Source organism: Anas acuta, chromosome 16 (assembly GCF_963932015.1).
Source record: "Anas acuta chromosome 16, bAnaAcu1.1, whole genome shotgun sequence".
Classification (NCBI taxonomy): Eukaryota; Metazoa; Chordata; class Aves; order Anseriformes; family Anatidae; genus Anas; species Anas acuta.
The window spans coordinates 13,588,797-13,612,348 of record NC_088994.1 but is presented as its reverse complement, the minus strand read 5'-3'; positions in this window follow the sequence as shown (position 1 = coordinate 13,612,348).

Below are 23,552 nucleotides of genomic sequence, written 5' to 3'. Positions count from 1 at the left end.
ATTTCATAACAGAATGGCCAGGGCCCTGCGGGGAGGAAGCCTCAGGCATTTCCATAAAGCATGATTACCATACTCCTTGATGGCTGAAGCATCGCTGTGCACAGAGCCCTGAACCCTTAACTTACAGACTGTAAACAGATGAGTTTTCCTAATAAATCAGCGTTGTTTAGGAGCAGAGTTACCCTACCCAATGCTGAGCTGTAAAAGTTATCTCCAGGTGTCAGTGTAATGATGACTTCTTTCCCTCCTCTGTTTTTCTTTTTCCCTGACGTGGGTCAGAAAACTTCCTTTTCCTAGGGATAACTCTCCTGAGAAACTGGCAAGATGTTTTGATGTATTAAGAGGTTAGACCAACATCCCAGTGATGCTCCGTGGTTCCACCAGTCCTATTATTTCTGGGTGCTCTCTGGGGAGCTGTGGCCATTGCCCAACAACACACTGAGCTGCTTACATGTAGAAAGGAACCTCCTGCTGCCAGTGTCAGTGGTCCCTGATCCTGCTCTGCATTTATCTACCCCGATGCTTTGATGCAGAAGAACTTTTCCACACTTCTCACCATGCTATAACAGTGCTGGGATGCCCCAGCACCGAGCCCCGTGCTGTCAGGGTCACAAATCAGTCTCCAGATTGTGGACAAGTCCCAGGGTGGGGGAAAGGCTGGGTATGGAGCCCTCAGTGCTACGGCCAGCACAGCTGAGAGGGCACAAAATGGTCCCTAAATTGCTTCTGGCACTAGCCAGCTGCTTGGCTGTTGGCCACATATGGTCTCTCTGGAGCCCCTAAATATTTAAACAACTAAATCTCACTTGCATTTTCCTATGCCCGTGACACTTCCCATATACATTTGCGTGGGACCAGCTCCTGTTGTGCTCCAGCTCAGGGGACCAGGTTATTGTCACTCGGGGCCACCAGCATGTGCGTGGTGCCCTGATCCTAATGACGGCACTCAGTATTCCCAGGGGCATTGCATGTGCTTCCCACTGGCTTTCTGCTGGCGTTTAGCTTTAATTATTGGACACTTAGACTAATATGTTACTGGAAGTAGCTCCTGCTATATTTAGCATGGCAGTGTTATATTTTGCCGTTCCCTGGCCTCCAGATGAAGGCAATACCCAGGGAAATTGGAAATCTTTAAGGCTGCTCGCTTGGCTAACCACCACAGGAACCTGAGGCTTGCACCAGTGCCCACTGAAACCAGACAGGGCTGTGCAGGAAGGTGGGTGCTGCCTGGCAGGGGGCTGCCCACCCCCAGAGAGGCTGAATTTGGGGTGAAAAGAAAAGAAAGACCAGCAAAAGTAGGGATGGAGGCTGCCTGATGGATGTATTTGTCAATCATGTTGACAAACCAAAGCTACTAATGTTCCCACGGAAAGACATCAAAACAAGAGCAGGGATGTGAACCACTGCGAACCATTTTGGTTTTGGGAAAGGCCCAGTAGGTGACACTGACACACATCTCCCCACGTGTCTGAAGCCTGGGGGCTGGCAGGGACAGCCCCAACCTTGCTCCAGCTTCCCAGGTGTTGCTGCACTGGGGAAAGCCTCTTCACATCCCCGAAATCCCTGACTTTGAATGCAGCACACCCAAACAGTGCTTTTATAGGGCCACATTTCCCTGAGCATCCCCAACGGGTGTCCCAGCAGTGCCTGTGACCCAGCAGGCTCTGGCAAGCGCCTCCAGCCCATGGCTGCCTGGCTAATGCCTTGGTATTTGTGTGGTTTCCTCTCCGCAGAAAGCCTTGCAGTATTTCCACCCATTTAAAGGTCTATAAGAGGTCTCATCAAAGCCAGGTATAGTTTATATTGCAGATGGCTGCTGACATGATATAATCCACGCTAACAGGCAGGCTGTTAAAGGTCAGAGTCTCACTTCACTTCTGCTATTAGCTTTGATGTTGGGAAGATGCTGAATTCTCTCTGTGTCTTTTTATTTTAGAGGGAGAAAAGACACTATTTACTGTCAGGCTCTTCATCAACATAATTGGTGGCTCCTCTGGAATCACCCCTTTGCTTTAAAAAGCGCTGTAAATCAGCTGTAGAAAGCCTGGTCTTTGAAAAATCCTCGAGCGGAAGAGGAACATGAGCCACAGTCTGCAGGATCGGATCCATGTCTGTGCCAGATGTGGGCTGGAGGCAGGCAGGGCTGAAGCTTTTCTCATCCCGCATCCCCGTGCTGGCAAAGCTGGAGGCCACGGGAGCAGCAGCTTTGGGCACGAGCATGCCAGAGCCTCAATTTCCCTGGGGAGCCCCCTGGAAGATGCTGGGGGTCCGGGTCCAGGCGGGACCTGGGGCTCCATCTGCTGCTTCCATCCCTAGCAGAGGAGCTGCTCCCAGCATCTGCGTGCCAGGTTGCACACACAGCTGCCTCCAGATAACCAGATAACCCGTGGCTGCTCCAGAGCCTCGGCGATACCTGAGAGAGCAGAGTTCTCCCCAGATGCCCTCTGTTTAAAAGTGCTGGGAGCAGCCCAAGCAAAGTGAAGTGCAGGGTGCCAGGGCTCGCAGTGCCAGCCCCTCCAAGAGGTGCACCCTGCTCACCTCCCTGGCCTCCCTTCATCCCTTCCAGCAGAATGAGGCAGGCAGCACAAAGCCCTTTCTGCTGCCCTCTGCCTAAACAGCACCCAAAAAGACCCTTTCCCAGGTTAATACCTTATTCAGAATACTCACATTTCCCTACCTCCCAGCTCATGATGTGCTACCAAACCCCAGAAAATCTTCCAGCACCTGCTAACCTGGAGCAGGAGAGGCTGCGCCCATCACAGCAGCACTTGCAGACCTTGGTCCTCGTAGACTTTGGCCAAAGCAGCCACCCGTAAGGGCTCCGACAAACCGTCGGCAGGCCTGGCCGCTTTGATCTCAGCAATATTGAAGCTTTGCCTGAAGATGGCACTAAAGAATGGCTGGGACGAGTGGGCGGCGAGTGCCGGCACGGCTGCACTTGCAGCGCGATTAATACGGCATCTCCTGGGCAGTAATCCTGGCTCGCATCGCCCAGAAAAGCGGGTGGCTGCTCGCAGGGCTGGGGTTTGCTGGGGAGGAGACGGCAGAGGTCACTGCATGCCCGGCACACGTCTGCTTCTGGGCAGGGCTGGACTTTCCTGCCCCCTGCAAAACTCGAGATTCCCAGGGCAAAATTGGCCTCGTGCTTTCCGTGCCTATGTGTTTCATCCATAGCAGTCCAGACTGGGTGAAACTGTAGCAGCAATTTTATTCTGTCCATTTAAATGTCACTGAACAGGCTTGCAGGACCTGGTTAAAGCACTGAACTGACCATACACCCTGCTGTGTCAGGGCAGTGGGGTGGGATAGTTATTCCTCCTCTCTTCTCCTTCCCCATCCCATTCTTGCTGTTCCAAGAAAATAAATAACAAGGCAAAACAGAAGGCCGTGGATTTGCAGTGGGCTCCATGGGCAGTGCAGGGAGGATTCCTGATCCATGCCTGCCCAGGCAGGAGGCAGCATGCCCAGGCACGGGGCAGCATCGCCTGCAGCGGGTGTGAGCAGCTCCGCATTATCGCGCGCCATCGGGCGAGGAATCCGTGCCGCGGTGCCACGCCACAGCCCGTGCCTTTGTCTCCAGCCTCGGAGAGATAAAGGGTGGGTGGGGGTTTCAAGCTGTGGGAAGAGGAGCCCGGCTTGAATCAGTGCTGGGAGGAGATGCCCTGAGCCCCAGTGTGCCTGCTTTGAAGTGAAGGGGTTGAGAGGCACAAGAAGGGACAAAATCCAGTCCCAGACACTCAAGAAGCCTTTCCCTTTCCTCTCATCACTGCACAGCACACCGTGCCATGCCATCCTATCCAAACCACCCCAGGCTTCTTCCTATGCTGGCACGTTCCCCAAACAAGAGTGTGAAATTACTCCAGGGCCATTTAGAGAAAATAGAGCTGGAAACTGTGTGTGCAACGTGGTGTTAGTGACAACAACCTTGAACTGATGGGGAAGGGCCTTGTCCTCTCAGGCTGTAGCTTTATAGACCCCAACCCTCATTTGAAGGGCCTTCTGTGGGAACCAGGCATTTCTGATACATTATAAGAAAAAAAAAAAAGGCATTTTTACAACCAAAATGTTGGAGTTTAACATAGTTTCAGGCCTGTGTACATGGTCTGTCCATGGAGAGAGAATGTGAGGTGTACCAGAGGGCTTCCCACAGGGGATAAGGTATGAAAGGAGAGGATAAACCACGATGCCTATGATCCATATGGCAGCACAGTGCTTGTGCTGGGAGCTGAGCTGAGCTGCAGAGTTCAGAGCCCCAAGCAGAGCTGCACTGGAGTTCAAGGTCCCTCTGGCTTGATCAGATGATGTTGTCTGACATGGCCTCAAACCACACACAGAACTGGTGTGTGCTCACCAGGGTGCCTTAGCTTCCCAATCTGACCCACGACCAAGTTATAAAGTTTGTATCTGAGCCCCTGCAGAATTTTGGGTCACTATTTTTTTTCTGAGCCGTCTCTATGAGAGACGTAGCCGAAGTTAAAGGCGTTGCGGTGCAGACTGGGGCTGCCAGCCTGCAAGGGTCTGAATTCCAGCCTTTCCCTAAATCATGTCATCTGCCCGAGAATCCTTCACCAGCTTCCTAACATTTCCCATCCGTCTTGGCCATTGGGAACCCTTTGGATCTCCCTTTTGTTTACAATGAGTAATGGGCAGGAGTTAACAGAGGTTCCAGAGGGAAAGGTCAGCGCAGTTCACGCGGCATTAGGAAGACGCTCGCAGACCCGCTTTGATCTGCGGGGGATTTCAGCGGTCAATAAGGCGGCCCCGGAGCACGGCATCGCCCCCACGTCCCCTTGGAGGAGCCTTGGCGGTGGCCCCGGCCGCCGTTCGTCGTTCGTGCGAGCAAGTGCCCGGGTTTATGGGCGGCGGGGCCGTGAGTCACCGGCCCCGTAACTGGCGGTGCCATGCACGGCCCCGGGCGGCCGCAGCCTCCGGGGTGCCTGTAATTGCTGACTGTTTGCTTCTGCCACGTCCCTGGCAATACAGGAAAAGTTGACAAAGGGCTAGAGCTTAATTGTGAGCTTGTGAAAACACCAGCCCAGGCTCCCCAGCTCCGTGGTTCCAAAGTCTGAAGCGTGCCCTGCCGATTTACACATTTATTTATTTTACTGCTGCGCCGTGGATGGGAGCCATTCCGCAGAGGTCATCGTTCCAAGAAAACGAGGTGAAAGCCCCTAAGCCAGCAGGCGTGGATGGGGACTTTTGCTTTTTAACCTTCAGAAGCGTTGGGTGCACGCAGCCTGCCCAACAGGGACCGTCCCAGGACAGGCACAGCCCGACCTGCCTGGGGCCAGACACCCAGGGACTCACCTGGACCCAGATTTTCAAAGCTATTTCCATCTCCCCGAGATGGAAAGTCCACAGCCAGCAGTCCCAACAAGGATTATTTCTCTAACGTCCTTCCAGCATAAACTCTGGGGTGAATTTAAAGAAGAATTCGTCCTTTGGAATAACCCATGGTATGAATGCTTCTTTCATGCTCATGATCACCTTTTTCTCATTTATCCCAGTCCACTTTTGAGGCAAAAGCAGCTAAATTTTAACAAATACTCTAATTTCAATACAAGTGTGTCTTTACAACGTTTGCAGAAAAATTGAGTGGGTTCACCCAGCAACAGCAGTCGCATGTGCTGTGGACGGAAGCAGACCCAGCACCTTTCAGTGAAACTCCAGTGCTATAATTAAGGTTTCACCCCCAGCTTGTGCACCAGGGCTGCAATGGAAAACCCCTTACCACCCAGAGACTTCCTCTTCCCCCTCTCCCTGCATGTCCCTGCCTTGCCCTCCATGCTTACCTTTCCTCTGCTCCCCTGCCCACACACAAACACCCCGACGGACCCTGGGGGCAGGTACCTTCACTGTCCTGAGCTTCTCCTCCACCTCTCGCCCTCCTCCCAGCCCACCATCTCCTCCTCATCCCGCCTCCCCCCTTTTCTCTCTCTCCTCAGCGGTTGCCTCTCACAGCAGGATGCATTTGGAAGATGTTTTTTACCAAATAAGCCGTACAAATGAAGCTCGGTATCATACGTGTCTCCCGCTGGCTCCCCAGCAGGTTTCCAGACTAGGGGAGGAGGAAAGAAAAGAAATCAAACGGAACCAGATGCTCGGGGGATTGATTATTCCTGCATGATCCTAAGGATAAATAAAGTGTTTGGAAAGTTTTTAAAACACACTGACATGTTGGGATCTAATTTATAAAAAGCAGAGAGGAGGAAAGGATGGGTTCAGGCTTCCCAGCTGCAAGGAAATGGTGTCAAGCTGGGTTTCCCTGGGGCCATAGCTGGGTAGAAGGTCTGATGGGTGCCCACCACCCTTGGGATGTAAGATATCAATGGATGCCTCCAGTGATTTGTTTTAGGGAGTGGTCCAAGGCAGGAGATGCAATTCTTATAGAATCCCATATGGGGGACAGCCTCCATCTGCCCAGTGCTTGGCAGAAACGGCCTCTATACAGGCTTTTCCTGGGGCCACTACACCCCAATGCCACCACTGAGGGTCCCCAGCAGGGTGGCAGCAAGTCCTGGACCCACAGAACCATCCCACGTGCCCCACAACAAGTCCTCGGCCGCCTACTCCAAGGACATGGGGTCGCTGAAGGAGATAAGCACTGGAAAAGTTCATTAGTTAAGTGAGGCTGCTATGTGTATGGGCACAGAACTAATCGAGTAGTGAAAATACAGTAGAGCGACAAGGTAAATATTTCAAGTGGTGTTTCCATTAGCAGTAAATTCCCTTTTCAGATTTCCTTTATTTTATTTTTTTTTCTTCTCTTGTATTCAGAATCGTTGCTGCCTTCAGAGACTTTTCAGTTCTTATCTCAATTCCAAATGTTAAACTCCTTGAGTCAACCGATTCTAATATTTTCAAGTGTTGTTTCAGTGATTTATCAGAGCAATAAAAGCTGCAATGAGGTGTTATTTGTAAAAGTTTGTTTGAAGCACTTAAAGGAAAAAAAACATTTCTGAAAATATGAATGAGATTAGTTTTTGAAAAAATACCTGCATGGTAAAGGATCTGGAGCAAAGGAGTGTCATTTTTCTGAAGGAGTTTGACATTAAAAAGCTCCAAAATGAATAACCTCATGGCCCCAAAACAGTATTCCTGCAAATCTCGCTGTGCTATTAACAAGCGTTAGCATTTCTATTATATACATTAAGTTGTGCAAAATGTGTTTCTGCCAGCAGCACCTTCATTTATATGGACCTTTTCATTGCACTGTCACTTTTTATATATTTTCAATTAAAAATTGAAATATTTAATATGTTCACATTAAAAATACATATTTGAATAGTCTCTGTCTGTCAGAGAAATGATCTTAATGAGAAAGCGTTCTGTATTCATGCGTCTCTCCTACCAGCTTCTGCCAGCTTTATAATCTCTTCATGCTTCTTTACCCTCTTCTGCAGAGGCTTCTTTTCCCTGTTGTATTTATGTAGCAGAAAAATAGCACAAAGGAGATATTGATGTTATTTGCTTAGAGGGTGCCTAACACATTTACAGCTAGGGACCCGAGGTTCTCCCACAGAGCAGCTCAGAGGAGCATGGGTTATTTTTAGTGCAAAATCCCTGTATGGCCTTATAAAAAGAAACATTTCTCATGTGCAATCTTTGCTTTTAATGATAGCGATGCCAATTCTCATGGTATTAGCCCACGTCGTGCAACAAGTGTTGGTTTTCTTTTTCTTTTCTTTTTTTTTCTTTTTTTTATTTTTTTTTCATTTCCACTACTCCTGGAGTAGTTATTGTGCAATTGCCTCACAGGACTTGGTGAAATGGATTTTTTTCAGAAACCACACTATTTTCTTCACTTTTTGCAGCCGGATTTCTACCCAGACAGAGCTGGGCCGAGCATGGAGGTGACAACCAGCGGCCAGGGCAGGGGCAGGGTCGGTCCCGGTGTGCTTGGGGGCTGCCGTCCCCTGGTGCCAGTGGCTTGTGGTGGCACCATCACCTGTCAAAAGCTGGGTCAGCGACGGGTCAGCCCCAAAGAGAGAAAACAGCCTTCGTCGCCTCCCCGCAGCCATCGGCTCCCTGCTTATCGGCGGCTCCAGCTGCGCGGGTGGGAGAGCAGGAGTTCAAGGCAGATTCATCCCCCTCGGTGCCCGCCTCTGGTGCTGTTACAGCTTTAATATAAAGCCAACGCGTGATGTGCAATGGCAAGTGCCTGCCCCGGTCAGAAATGGTGCTTGTCCTGCCTGAATCAGGCACATTTCCGTGCCTCACCAAGGGCAGGGTGAAATTTTGCTAATGCCCAGGTTGCTTCTGCTCCCTGGTTGCAAATAAGGCTCTGGATCCTGCAGGCGCTTATTCTCATGCACTTTGCAGTCCTCTTTATATTTTTAAGGCTTAAAAATAACAAAGTGTTTATTTCTGTGCCTAACAGTGAGGCCCCCGGTAGTCTCCCTGACACCAATACAAATCCTCCCATGCTGGGCACTAAGCACACCACAACCCCACATTGCCCTGCCCAAGCACAGCTCCAAGATATTTCGGGGAAATGGGCCCAACTTCAGGAGAAAAAAACCCATCACATAGTGCCACCTGAGCTGCAAATCCACCACAAGTGGGGAAATACAGACAACTCAGCAGCAGCATGAAAGAGCTGCCTCAAAACAACAGCCAGCGCTCAGCTTTGGGGGGATTTCTCACTCATCTGGCTTTCTGGTGTAAAAAACATGTTGGAGACAAGCTCCAAGTAATCTTTGGAGCAGAACAGGGAGCTTCATGCTCCTGTCTAGCAGGGTGGACACACACTCCCCAGCCCTGCAGCACCGTGCCCCGGGGAGCCGGCCCCAAGTGCCGCCGCTCCCCCTGTCTGCGTTTGGCTTTGCCCCGACTGATCCAATCTGGGAATAAAAACAGAGGGAAACAGATGGCCCATTGTGAGCGCTGCTCCTGCCCGCTCCGGCACAGGCTCCGGAGGAGCCAGCTATTGCCTCTGATTTTCCATGTTTTAAACGCAGGCAGCAAGGGGAAGTTGGGGCAGGACAGCTTGCGTCCCTTGGGAGGGGGCACCTCCACTACCTCATCGGGGTGGCTTTCCTCTAGTCCTGGAGAAACTTGGGGGGAACTGATCCCTGGAGGAAGAATGGGTTTTCTGGAGCCAGGTGGCTTTTTTTTTTGTGATCTGTGTTAATTGCTGGGTGGCATCTCGGATGCTAGGACAGCCTGAAAAGCCTTGAGTGTGCTGTACGGTTTGGCATGGTATATTACTTGGCATCTGTGGGTTATGTGCAGCAATAAAAAAGGGAATTTTTACTCTTACAAAGAAAGGGACTTCATGAAAATATTTCCATCCTCCTTCCTTAATTTCTATAATACTGTGTAATAATTTATTGACATGACAGCAGCTTCGGTATCAAATTCCATCTCCACTGAAACCAACTCAAGGAAGTTTCTCTTTCACCTCCACGTGGAGAGGGGTGGCTGGATCCAGCACCGCAAGCACCAGGCACCTGGAAGGTCTTTGCCCTGCTCCCATTTTCCAGGCTTTTCCACCTACCTTAGGAGAGAAGTGAAAGCAGAAGGCTGACCCCAAGCATGATGAATTCCTGCTGAGCTTTTTCCCATTAACTTCAGTAAGGGCTTAATCCGGTGGTTTTCAGAAGCTGGGTGGCTGGTGGGGATTTTTGATGGAGGCAGGGGAGAGAAGACAGGGTGTTAACATGTTTTTCTGATTAATTATAGTGTTCTCAAGAGTAAGTGAATAATAGTACTGGTCAGAGCCAGGCATCACATGGGTCTCAGCCCTGCAGGGTAAATGGTGTCTGAATTGTGAGTAATGTTGACCTGGCAGAGGCCAGATAAGATACGGATTTTTCACGTCCAGGACTGGACAGAATTCCACATATTGATAACTAAATGCACCAAAATATAGCTAGCACTTAGCTCAAAACTCTTCCTCACCCTCTGAAATAGCATTCAGCCGTGCCAGGCAGCAGAGGTGCTCGTTTTAGGCTCCAGGTAGGGAGCAGAGAGGTGCGACCAGCTAAACCAGTGACTGGTGCTGAACGAGCAGCACAAGAGATGGGGAGAAATTGGGAGAAAGGGAGAAATGGGGAGAAATCATGAGGGTGCCACTGCCACTGCCACGGGGCCTTTGGTGGCTATATGTACCTTGCATCAATAGCTCCTAAATTTACTGATATCTTCCAAAGTCCTCTCTCTGCCCCTTGTTGTAGCTGCCCTCAACTACTGAAAATTCAAGTTTTATTTTTTTCCCCAAAGGAAAATAGTCTTCCTAAAGTCATCTGTGCTTGTTCTTTGGCACCTTGAAAACAGAGATACTTTCCTGTTCTAAAGCTATTCGGTAGGGATTCAAGAAAATAAATAATTTGCCCTTCCTAGTTTTATGCTGGTGCATTCAGAGCATTTAATTTTATTTTTGATTTAATGTATTTTCTATTATTGAGTTGCTCAGCAGTTTCTCAATGGAGAATGTTAAAAATATTCTTTAAATAGGTGAGAGAAACTGAGGGGTAGTTTTGTTCCTACCTCAGTTTCTCTCACTTATTTAAAGAAAATTGTCATGGCACACTCTTGAATCTCTTGCATTTTCTGCAAGAGTAAAAGTCGGAGGAATTGGTGTGTGCCTTCTGATGGCACCAGCAGAAAATCAAGTCCTGTTTAACCACCCCTTACATTAGGAATCTGCTAAAACTGAGGAAAATACAAGCACGTGGCTCTTACTCTGTTCTCATATTCTTATTCAGTCTGGTTTTAGAAGAGGTAGAAATTCATCCTAAGGAAGCTGTTTTTCCCCCTTTTCTCCTCTCACAGAAGTTACCAGAGCAGATTGCCTCTGGCTTCTCAGAAGTTGAGTTGAATTTTTCAAAGTGGCCCAAATTAAAAAATAAAAAATAGGCAGATCAGTGTTAAAACTCCCTCCAGAAGAGCAGAGTTATACCAACCTTAAATATCCCAGCAAATCACATTCACTCCCCCTCCCACAAGGGAGAAATGTCCACGATGGGACATTTCTTATGAAAAGGTGACAAAAATATAAAACCGAACCAAAATATCTGGCAGCAAATGGAGGCAGCGCCCTGAGACGAGCTCTGCAGATGCCGCAGTGCCGCTGGCGCTTTCGATCCCCATCCATCCCAAGTCCATCTGCCCGAAATCAGAGTGTTACAGGAGCTTCCCCACTACATTAACAGCTTTTGCTGTTTGGTGTTGGATGAATGGGGCAGGTCACATCTCTCCTTTTTTTTTTTTTTTTTTTTTTTTGGTTTTCTTTTTTGCAAAGTCAGGAAGGCTGGGTCTATTTAGTATTAAATATTATCTTCTGCTAACGGGGCTTACAAGCCTGTTTAAAAAATGCAGAGGCTTTCCAGCACAGCACAGCAAGGATACGTGGATTCACATCAAATGCTTCTTTTATGAATCACGCAATAGATGCTGTCTTGCTTATGAGAATGTGTAAACTGGGAGTTATGACTAAAACCAGCGTTTGACCTCCTCGAATTCCCCACTGGATGCACGCTGGCATGCCTCATTGAAGATGCCCGTGTTCTGCGCTTTTCCTTGTCACTGAGAGATATGGCATACAGATGGAATGATCATATTGGCCTCTAAAGGAAAATATTTAACCCAGAGATGTCAATGGAATATAGAAATGATGGTTAAAATCCCAGAAGCCTGCCTTGTTTTTGTCTTTTTCCTTTCATCTAGCACTTTGGGTCATGCCATCACTTATATGCTTCAGCCCAAACAGGCAATTGCTGAGTTAAGAACCTGGAGTTCAAAGTGAACCATAAACCTTAGTCTATAAGATAAATCATACAAATTACTTTACAGAAATAAATAGAACATTTGGGAGAGAGGTTATCTTCTTGCCTTCAGTTTACATCTCTAATGACTGTAAGTTCACAAATGCATTCTGTCAAGAATATAAACATTGCTTTTATTATACCAAAGACAGATATTTATTATGAACTTTTACAGTATGGCCAGCTAGCTTAGAGGAAAGCCCTGGAATTTGGGCAAGAATGTAGAAACTTTGTGATGATTATTATTAAATCCGTGGGCACCTTTTTAAGTGCGATGAATGCTATTTGGAAACCTCACCACTTGGGTTCGACTGCACGAAGCAGTTTCTGAAAGTGGAGGACAGGGCTGAGCCTGGCTGAGTTTTCCTTGCGGTGCTGCCGTGCAGAACTAGGTGTTTCCACACAAACACACCCATGCAGGTTTTTTTCTAAAACTTTGAACTCACCTTTCCTGCAGCTCTCAGTAGAAATATTATTTTAACCTCGCACAGGGCTGGGATTAGGGGTGCAATACTCACTCTGCTGCCCTCCCTGCCAGAGGAGCTTCATTCACTCTGACACTCATTGCCTTTTTCTGTGGCGCATTATAATACGAGGGAAAAAAAAAAAAAAAAAAAGAGAGAGAGAGATTAGATTCATAAAAAGGCTTTCATTGAAACTGGGTGTTAGAGAGGTCAGTGGGACATAGGGCCAAGCCCAAAGGGAGCTTGACACCATGATCCCAATGTGGAAACTGGCCCCAGCTCCTTCCTTATGGAGCCGCCTCATCCTGCTCCACCCCACCAGCGCCCAGACCATGTTATCGTCCCTAAAGAAATAAAACTTTTTTTTTTTTTCATTGCTCTTTGAAGTGCTCCTGCTGGGGAGCAGGGGAGCGCTTCGTGTAGGGTCCAGGTGCCTTGGTTGCAGATCCCAGCAGCGGGGAGATGTGCTGGATGGGGCCAGGATGTCCCACTGGTGCCTCGGGAAGTGGTGACGCAGAGCGTTTCTACTGCTTGATGGACTCAGGGTGCTGCTGGTGAAAGGAGTGATGAGATCCGGCTCGGAAAGGATAAGAGAAAAATCCCAATGGGCCCCAGAGGCAGCTCTGCAGAGCAAGCGAGCGGGGTTTGGGCTCCAGTCCATCTCCTCTCATTCACCCCTCCTAAACGAGTCCCTCTGAGCCAAAGCTAAGGTTAATTAGCAAAGCAAATGTGGGCACATTTCCATTCTCGGTGCCTGGGCTGTTTTACATAAGTCCACGGGTACTTTTCAGCTCTGCCAGATCTGCACCTCTTCTCCCCCAGCAAAAGGGACAGTTTTGGAGCAAGAGGGGAGAGCAGGCTCTCACAAAAGGGTTATGCAATGCGTATCGCTGGGCTACATGTGTTCGGTGATTGCAACAGTCATGAATAAGGTATGAGAAATTGGACATGATATTGCATTTCCTGTTCATGCATCTGTTGGATAAGCTGTTTGGAGCCCGCCGCGTCAGCCAGGGATTGTTTCTTTCCTACATCATGGCAGTCCCGGTGTCTCTGCTCGGTTGGGCTCTGTTACGTCTGGTGATGGAATGAGAGAAAGAAAAGAAAAAAGGGACACATGAAGACAAAAGCATTTAAGCCTAGACATGTCTGTGAGCACATGTGTGACACATTCACGGGCTGGTTTGTCAGAGGCAGGGATGTAAAACCCGTGCCCCCAGTCGCACCGAGCAAATCAAAGGGTGGAAGAGAGAAGAAATTCCTCAGCTCCGGCTCTGCATGCAGATCTTGCCCAAATGTTGCCGTTGTGCCGCTTCCCCTCCCAGCAGCGGGGAAATCTGCCTTACAGACCAACTCCCTGCGGACTCCACGTCTCTGGTGAGCCCCCAGCCTCCCAGTGAGAGCTGTGCACTGGGACCGGTGACGGTACTGGAAGGGCTGCATGTGAATCCTTGATGCCAATGGGAGCAAATTCATCCCAGGCTGGGTGAGCTCCAGGCTTCTCGCCCCAGTATAGGATGTGGCCAGCATGCAGATGGCAGTGGAGAGGAGAGGAAGGGACAACAGGATTTGGGCACGGGTGAGTTTTGGGGCGAGGAGTAAGCAGGGATGCGAAGGGGCACTCCTTCTGATGGAGGCACGACGCTGCTCTGTCTCCCAGCCATGCATCAGAGGTGTTTTGATAAACTGATCGTATCCACAGCTCAAGTGGATACGGGTTTCTGGAGAAAGTCCAGTGATTTTCAGCTCCATTTGACATCTCCCACACAGACTACTCCCTTTCTTTCCAAACAGAAGTGTTTTCCTGCTTCTCTTCCCTTACTTTTTTATTTTTTTTTCTTCCCAGAAGGAATCAAAAGATGGAATAGGAAAGAAAACAAATAAACAAACAAAAAAGCCAAGAAAAATTATTTTTGCCTTGAATTGAGTAGGAATAAACCCTCTCCTTTCAAAATGGAATTGAACAGATGAGAAAGACCTGATAAAATGGGATTTAATGGGAAAACTGCATTAAAAAAAAAAAAAAAAAAAAAAAAAAAAAAAAAGGCATTTAATTTCATCAGAGACATTTTGCAGAAACACCTGTGGCTTTTCCAGCAGCCTGGCTCCTGTGCCATCTGCCCTGAGTGTGGGTGCATGGGCATAGCTGGAGCTCAGCCCTCATCTCCAGCCTCAAGATCACTCTGTGCGGAGAGCTACACACTGTAAGCAGCGCCTTAACCTTCCACTAGGCTTGGGCTCGGATAAATATTTCAATGTAAATGGGGTATTCAGCAAAGAACAGAGTGGGAGCATGCTAACCCCATGTCCAACACCATGCCCATGGGTCAGCAATCCCCACTCCTTGGGCACATCCCAGGCACACCCAGCTCCTACCCCTGCATTTCCCTCTTTCTATTGCACTGAAAGCATCCACCCAAGGGCCCTTTCCAGACTAATTCATTACAGTTTTCATTAAAATCATTGCATCTTAATACAAGGTCTGCCATAATCATATACGAATGAGGTACCCGGACCAACCCAGTGAAAACCCCTCTTCGTTGAAGCCATTATAATGCACAAGTAACCAGGATTAGATCAGCCATGACAAACAGTCCAGGACAATAGTGATTGGGCACAAAACTGAACTAAGGTAAATGTTTTAAGACAATGGTTTATACAAGAAGTAGTGGAAACAATATCTCCCAAGAATGTTACCTGAATGATAAATGAAAATGGAGCCTCAAATAATAATAACAATGTAAAACAATTTGTGAAGCCTTTTCTAAGCAGCACCCTGGTTAGATTCCAAAGAAAATACATGCAAAAAATATTCAAAAACCCATGCAGTACATTGACTTTGGCCAGCTCCCAGCTCTTGGGTATAAAGCTTTCTCTCAGTGTTTTGCAAGTAAAACAAGTTCTTTGAATGAGGGCCTGATGCAGGCTGCTGAGCATCTTCTCTTCTTACTGGTGCCAAAGATGTCCATGGTTTGTAGGACAGACTAATGCACAGGTCTAGCACAGGCCAAAAAATATTTATCCAGTAATGAAATCCATCATACCAAACTCACAGAGAAATGAAGCTTTCAGGATCCACCCCTCAGTTGTGCAATGCCTTTGTGGGTTTTGTTGTTGTTGGTTTTCTAAATGAAAAATAGCAGAGGCTCAGACACTTCAGGCCCTGCTGGAAACTCTTCCTGCAGTGTAATCGCTCGCCCTGAGCCTGCCCAAACATCCAGCCGTGCTCGAGGCTGGGGCCAAGCCCTGTGTGCTGCGCTCGTGGGAGCAGCTCCTGCCTGGGAGCTGCTCCTGGAAGTGCCCCTGCCCACGAGCAGCCCTTTTGCCTCCGAGCACGGAGCAGGATTGGGCTGTGAGCCCTTAATCCCCGCGGTAAGAAGTGGAACACTGCACACAAGATGTAGCAACAAAACAGATTTAGTTCAAGGTTAGTCTCAAGAACCCTTATCTGATCACTGACAGTAATTTATCACGCAGAACCCATCATTAGTGTCAAGCTGTTTTATTACCCACTAACTTAACACTGTTTTACCAAGAGTCAAGTGTGATGTCACTCATGTTAAAGTAATTTACAGCTAATAGATATGAGGTAGGAGTCAATGCTGGCTTGCTGAGTTCCTTTCATACCCGGAGCTTGCTACTTTCATTTTGCCCAGTAAGCAAATGAGAGAGCGGAGAGAGGTGATAATAAAGGGGAAACATCCACATGCCTATGTGCCCATACGCACCCGGAGGATCTTTAAAGTTTCCCAGCATCTTTTCCCTTCACATACAAGAAATCATCCATATACATGAACTCTGATAATGCAGAGTTTAAGTAGCTGGTAAGATTAAAGGCACAGAAATGAATATTCAGTTTTATGGGAAAAGAAATGAATAATGCTTTGGTCACCTGGAGGTTTCGGCACATGAGCAGAGAGGAAAATCCTCCTGGAGTCACGTCGTGTACCCCAAAACTGTGAATTCTGACTCACTGGAAAAGGGGGTGTTTGGGATGATTTGTCGTTGCCTTTTCAGTGGTCTCAGTTTTCAGGGTGAGAGTTGTCTCTATCTGAGAGTGGAGAGAAGTTACAGAAACCTCGATAGCGGGTTTTGTTACAAGAAGCGGAGACGGTCGCGTATGAACATTGTTTTCCTTCTCTGCTTTCCCTCTCCCTCCAGCCAATTCTGCTCAGTCCTAAGGTCAGCCCCAGTGCAGGCTGTGTTTATAAGAGAATACATTTCCCATTTCCAAGCACTTGCCATCTTCTCTAATGAATCCTCCTGCTGACGTCTCCAGGATCCATATTCTTAGCCTGCTAGACGTTCAGAGATAATCCTGACTAATGTGTATATATTCAAAGAGGTTTATTGTGGAGAATTTTCGTTTGGGATAAGGGAAAGGGCATCCTATATCTGTTCACCTCTCTGATTTTATATCCATTAAAAAACATTTTAAAATTCTGTATCTGCTATTATTTCTCCTGAGAGTTCCTAAACTATGGGTTATTTGCATGGAGACTCCAAATGGTCCAGGAGCTGTGACCCCTCAAGACATTGCATTAAAGCCAGAGAAGGTCTCTTGGGATTAAATTTTAACAGTTGTTGGGATCTCAGGTAAATATCTTGCTCTGACAACACACCTGGACTGTAAATCATTGTAGCATCACTTTTGTCAGCCCTGTCAATAACTGTCCCGGTCAGTAAATTGTGTTTGATCAAACAGCTCTTGGAAAAAAAAAAAAAAATGCTTTCAATGGTGACCTCGGCTTCAACCCGCAGAGCCAATTGTATGCAGATTGCCCTACGCCCCCTGAAAGGAGGACCCCGAGTTTGGCTGTGGGAAGTTCCCAGCTGACCAGATGTGGGGCTGAAGGTTTGGAAACACTGGACAATGGCTAAACTCTAGAGATTGGCCCGGGTACAGTCAGATGGGATGTACGCGCTCATAATTTTCTTCCTATCCATAGGGAACTGAATAAAGTCTTGCCAGGACTTCTGCTTCTGCATATCTTTGCTTGCTTAAAATCGTTCCAGTGGCTCCTCGTAACACATGGCTTTGCTCAGCTCGTTCCTGTGAAATCTCAGGAGCAAGCAGGAGATTGCAAGTGGCCCCTGGCCACGTACTCCCCCGTGCACCCCTTGTACCATGGGACCAGGGGGCTTCCACCACGCAAGGAGAAAACAGCTGGGTCAGACCAGCTACGGCTATGCCTAAAATTAATGCGGTGCAAAGCATAGGTTGTGCCCTGGTTTTGTATTTATGAGTCCAGAAAAGTAGAAAAAAACTTTCTTTCCTCCTTCTCCCTGATTTCAGAGCAATAAAAGATGAAAGCCACCCCATCTCCAGGGCAGGTGGGCTGCCCAGAGAGAGCAAGAGGTGCTTTGCTCCCTGCTCTGGCAGAAATGGCCACCTCTCCCTCTCCATACCACCTTCCCAACTAATTGGAGCCATGTTTTCATGCCAAAGCAGATGAAAAATGCACCCAGTGAGGGCTGAGAGGTTGCTGAGAGGGTGAAAAATGAGGCTAGGCGAGGTCAGAGACGCAGCCAAAGAGACAGAGAGAAATGGCAAGGGGCGTTTGGTGAAGTGGAGAAGAAGGTTTGCTGGCCATAGCCAAGGCAGTTCAGGTGTGGCAGAGGAGCTGTGAATACAGTGAGCACAGCCTGTGAACACAGTGAGCAAAGGTAGGAAGATTATTGGACATAGGGGTATTAAAATGAAGTGTAGCAAAGCAGTGCAGGGAACATTAAATTTAGTTCTACTAGATAGGAAAGGCTGCACAATTCATTTGTCACATCCCTTCAGTACCTTGCTTACGAGAAGTCACAGTGCCATTTCTCCCTCTTGGAAGATTATTTTTAGACATATAAAATATATGAGGAGAGAGGTGCAAAATGAAAATTAGCCTACAATGCAGATAGCGTCCCAAATTCGTCCCTGGGGCACCTTTGTTAACTTCAGTGGAAGCCTCCCACGAGAGATTAATTCTGACCTGTATTTAGAAGTACACATCTGTGCAACGCCAGTGTTTTGAGTCAATAATTTCATTCCAAAACTGCAAGGGGGAAAGAAAAAGAAAGAAAAAAAAAAAAAAAAAAAAGTGCTTCTACTTGCAGATACCACAATTAAACAGAAAATAAATGTTAATATTGCAGCTGACTTTGGGCTGAGACTTTAGAAAATGTGAAAGTCTGTCCCTGTTATTGCAGAGCCAAATAAAACGCCAATAAGCAAAATGAGGGGGAGTCACATGTTGGGAACATGATGCCTTCTGGTCCTTGAGAATCAAATCTGCCCAGTCTCCTGATTAAAAAACAGACTTCTGCAGCCACTCAGACTTTGGAAGAAGAAACCATCTTCCATGAGGCCAGATTCTCAAGTGGCTGGATTTGCTAAGCACTTAATGTGCTATTGTTTATTTTAAAATCCAATATTCCTCACCTCTATCCACTCTGTACACATATAAAAGGTTTAAAAATTGGGGACCTGGAGTCAGAGTGGATATAAAAAGCCCAAGTGGCTTACCCTACGGAGACATAGGCTCCTCCTGGCCTGAAGCTGTCTGTAGAAGAGGCAGACAGAGCTGCTAACAGTCCTCCAAGCCCTTCCCACATGTCCCTGTGAGCAAGCAAGCACAAAGAACCAGAAACATCTCCAGATATAGAAGGGGACTGCAGAAACCATGAGGACAGTAAGGCAGGAACAGCTTTGCAGCAGGGAGGCTTCTGCAACAGGCCCTGAAGATGCGTCTCTGTTCTCTGAGAAATTTTGGAAGAGATGTCTCTAAAAGAAACCCATATTCAGGAGCCTGAGACTGTCTAAAAGCTGTAAACCAAATATTAGGGTGAGTGGACACTCTCTTATTTTCCAGACCTTTAATTTCATATTGAAAACAAAAGTCTTTCCCCCAGGAGGGTGGGTTGGAGAGGTACCTAGCTGGCAAGCAGGGCAGAGCACGGAGGCAGACAGCAACTTTTTGCTCTCCTCTTTTCTCCCAGGTAGACAAAAACAGATTCCACTTCTTCAGAGACTGAAGTTCCCAAAATTCAGCAGTGCTTCCTAAAAGTCAAGGCACTCCAATCTGTCCTTGCTATCTGGGGTTTTGATTTTTAATCCTTAAGATCTCCCCATTTTTGTTTCTTCTCTGCAGTCCACGTACCAGGTGCTTTGTTTACGAGAACGCTGCTATTAATGTTAGATCTCACAGCTCCAGAGTCTGAAGCTTTAGGAAAAACCACCCAGTGTCATGGGACTTGAATTAAAAAAATGAGCTCATATCCCAAAGGTGTCCAGCTGGGAGATTCCACTTATTTATGGGAACTCCCTAAAAAGTCTCCCAGGGATTTGGGCACCAGCGTCCCATTTCCCAACATTTCCCAGTAACATAACAGTCCCACTTTCCCTGCATGGCACAGGAAGAGCAAGCCCCTTTGCATGTTTCTCCCAGCCATGTAACAAACAGGTTACATCATGACTTTGGTCGCTGAAGCTCCTCGCTTTCCTCCCTCCCCCACGCCAGGAACAATGGCTAACTGTTCTTTTTCCATCTATAAATTTGTCTGAGTTAACAGTTCCCAAGATCTGGCAGCAAGCTGGAGCTGGGAGTGAGCTGAGAGATAGGAGAGTGACAGTCTGAAATGAAACACAGAGCTGCTGGGCCTGCAGCCGTCAGACAGGAGCCTGGCTCCCTCCCTTAAAGATTAGCGAGACTCCTTCGCTGGAGCCCTCCGCATTCCCCAAAATCCTAGCAACAAAGTGCTGTCTCTCAGCCGCCAATGAATCATGTGAATTTAACCTTTCACCTGGCCACAAGGAGGTTAATATACCAAAATAGCCCTTTTTTTTTTTTTTCTTTCCCCATTTATTGCCTTGTGAAGTGGGGAGCGTGGAGCAAACCCTGCGTGGCTGGCAAGGCTCTGAAGGTGGTGTAGGGCTGGAGGCTTTGCTCGTTGTCTCCTCCAACACGAGGCTGGCATTGCCAGCACCAGCCCAGAACACATGAGCCATGGTTTATTCAAAGCAATAGTTCCCATTTTCAGTGTACAGAAGGTTTCCACTCTCACATGTATTGAATGATATCTGGTTTGGGATCGCCAGCGTGGCCGGTGGCGCGCCGTGCCCTCCAGCCTCAGCCCCACCAGCACCTACACACACGGGAACTTGTAGACACAAGAGGCGTCCCCCAGCCCATGCACATGGCCAGATCCTGAGTCACTCCCAGCTCCTGCCTGCTCGCAGCAAAACTCCTGGAGACTTCCCCTTCCTCACCCCCCCCCCAAAAAAAAAAAAAGTTTTGAGCCCCTGGGCTGGGCGTCCTTGTCCCACAGGACCAGGGCAAAGCTGAAGCCCTCGGAGTGCCCTGCATCAAATAAACCTGCAGAGCTCTGTCTGCCCATCTGCAGGGGTGGTTTTGGCTCTCCTGGTGCACTCCCAGCAGCGGGTGCTGCCTGTGCCCGGTGCCCCTGCTCTCATCTGCCAGAGGACTCCCTGCCTGCTCCAAAACTTGCTGTTAAATCAGCCTGGAAGGAAAATGGAATTTTAAAAAACTAGGATTTTTTAACAATTCATGGTAAAAAATGATGCAAAGGAAGGTCACTTTTAGAAAGCCTGTTCCAAGTTACCCGTATTTGGGGGGCACAAATTGTCTGTATATAGTTCCCTGTAGATACTGAAGGAAGTGGGGTGATTTTTGTAGCTGTTGTGGACTTGTCAGCAGCTGGAGGAATGGCTGAGGCTGCAGCATCCCTGTACAATGGCTCTGTGAGAGGACAGCAGGCAACGTCAGCTCTGTGGAACCTCCGATTTTCCGTGCCAGTGAAATTCTTACAGGCTAAGGAACAAAACAGGATCTCAGAGTAAGAAGGCGAAAGATTTGCAATACTTCCCCCCCCTCTCTCTCACAGCCCCCCTTCCTGAGAGCCACTGCCACATGCATATAGCAGGAGATAAATATTTTTTGGTGGAGCCCGCTGTTTGTTTAACCCTTTTGAGCCCGAGCCCTCTGGCATCCCCTCACTCCTCCAGGCACAAAACCCTGCTGTCCCTGCCTGCTTGGGCTTGGGGCAGCCCAGTCCTTGCCCGCAGCCCCTTGCTGGCCTCCCCCAGCCCTGGCCGCCTCCAGCCCCTCTCTCCGCAGTGCTGCCCTACAAATCCTCCCGGCCCCAAAAGGTCCCCAAAACCGTCTGAGAAGGGGACAACCGGCCCCTTGGAAACTGGGTAGGAAGGAACCGGGGGGAGGACACAGAGGGCGGCTGGGATGTGGAGCAGGGGATCGGGACCACGGATGGGGACCAGGGGATGCAGAGTAAGGGACCCAAACCCCGACGGTCCCCTCCCGTCCGTCCCCCCCTTTCGTAGCCCACCCGGGCCGGGGGAAGCAGCCCCCGGGGAGCTCGTCTTCCCCCCCGGGCTGTTCGTTTGGTAACCGGGGGCAGAATCAAAAAGCGGCCCGGAGCCTCCCGCCGGGGCCGCAGGAGCCAAATACTCGATGGGTTTCCCTTTGCAGCGAAGTGCCCGAGGGCAGAGGGCTGTGAGCCGCCTCCGAGCCCCGGGGGAGGATGCTGCGGCCCGTGAGAGGTGGGGGGAGAGGGGAGGGGGCTAATTTCATTAATTGCCACCCTCCCGATGGACAGAGAGGGACGTGAAGCCAGGATTCCCCTCTCAGGAGGGTGCGCCTCGCCTCTGGTGAGCAGGACCGGGTACGTTTCTGCCCTTCCCTCTGCACTTTCTTTTTTTTTTTTTCTTTTTTTTTTTTTTTTTGGTGTGTGTTTTTTTTTTTAGTTTGTTTGTTTCTTTGTTTGTTTTGTGGTTTTGCTTTTTGTCTCGTGGTTTTGTTGTTGCTGGAGGGGGCTTCTGGCCCCCCTCGGGACCGCGCAGCGCGCTCCCACGCGTCCGCCCCTGCGCAGGGCTCACAAATCAGCCGGAGCGGGATTAGGGCCGAGGGGCCGGGGCGCCGGGCAGTCTGTCCCGGGGCGGGGGAGCCTCACCTGGAGGGGTCAGGCCTCCCCCGGGAGCCGTGCCGTGCCGTGCCGAGCCGCACCGACCCCGCTGCGCAGCGCCCGGCACCGCTCGGAGCCAGCCGGCAGAAAGCTCTGCCTGGACGCCGGGCACGGGGGCCGCGGATCCCTTCCTTACCCCAGGTCCTGCCTCTCATCCTTGCATAAAATTGGTCTGGAAGAGCAGGACAAGGTCCCAGCCAGCCTGCCCAAAGGCAAAGGATGGGGCTCGGGGGGCGAACTCCCGGTGGGTGCCTTCGGGTGGCCCCGGGCTCCCCTGGGAGCCTTTCCTCTCGTCCCTGCTCCAGGTGAGGATGGAAGAAGGTTTGGTCTCTCCGAGGAGTCCGGGAAGCACCTGCCCCGGTGCTTCTCTTTGGGTTTCTTGCCTCCGCCTAAGCCTCGCCGTGAACCCGGCTCCGCGGCCACGTCGAGTCCCCCCCACCCCGGGTCTCACCTCGGTTTGGGCACGTCGGGGATGCCCTCGGTGAGCAGGGAGAGTCAGGGAGACCCTGCCCGTTCCCGCGGGGGGTGCCCGCACAGACCGGGCTCACTGCGTCCCACACCCCGACGTGAGTCCTTGGCGGCCGGGCGAGGGCTGCGGTTCACCTAAAGCACCCCCAGGCTCCCCCCCGAGAGCAGCCCAAATTTCTACAAACACCCAAGGCACAAACACAAGGAAATGTATTGGAAATGTATTTAAGGAGCCGGCTGGCGGACCCCCACGCCGGGAGTCTCACCCCACGGTGTTACCCCCGCACCCAGCGGCTCTGTGTCCAGCTGCGGGTTCACCCCCAAACCCGTACCAAGCTGCCCCACGCATGAACGTGTCCCCACGGGTGACAGCAGCCCGGCCCGGTGCCTTGCTCGTCCCGCAACACGCACACAGGGTCTATAAACGCCACAGCCTCCGCGGGGAGGCTGCGGAAAGCTGCCTCCGGTTGTGCTGGAAAGCCCCGGGGTGGGAGCACCTGCCCGCAGCCCTGCTGCCGGGGGGGCTCCGGAGGAACCCAGCGCCCCTCATCGCGGCCTCGGGCAGCCGCAGCCCGGGGGGCGAGAGCCCGGCACCGCCGGGAGCTGACCTAACGCCGCTGCGGGGAGAAATTGGGTCGAAAAACGGGTAAATCGGTTGTGTCTGAACGCACTCGCACACGCAACACGACTACGGGCAGGTTTTGGCGAAGCTCCTCCGGCGTCAATGCGCTCCCGGGGCAAATCCTCGGGTCTTTCACCGTTTCCACTTTTATTCGAATGCCACAAGCGACCGGAACGGGCGGTCGGGGAGCGTTTATTTCAATGCTCATTATTTTTTAAGAATAAATTCCAATTAAATAGCGCCTGGAAA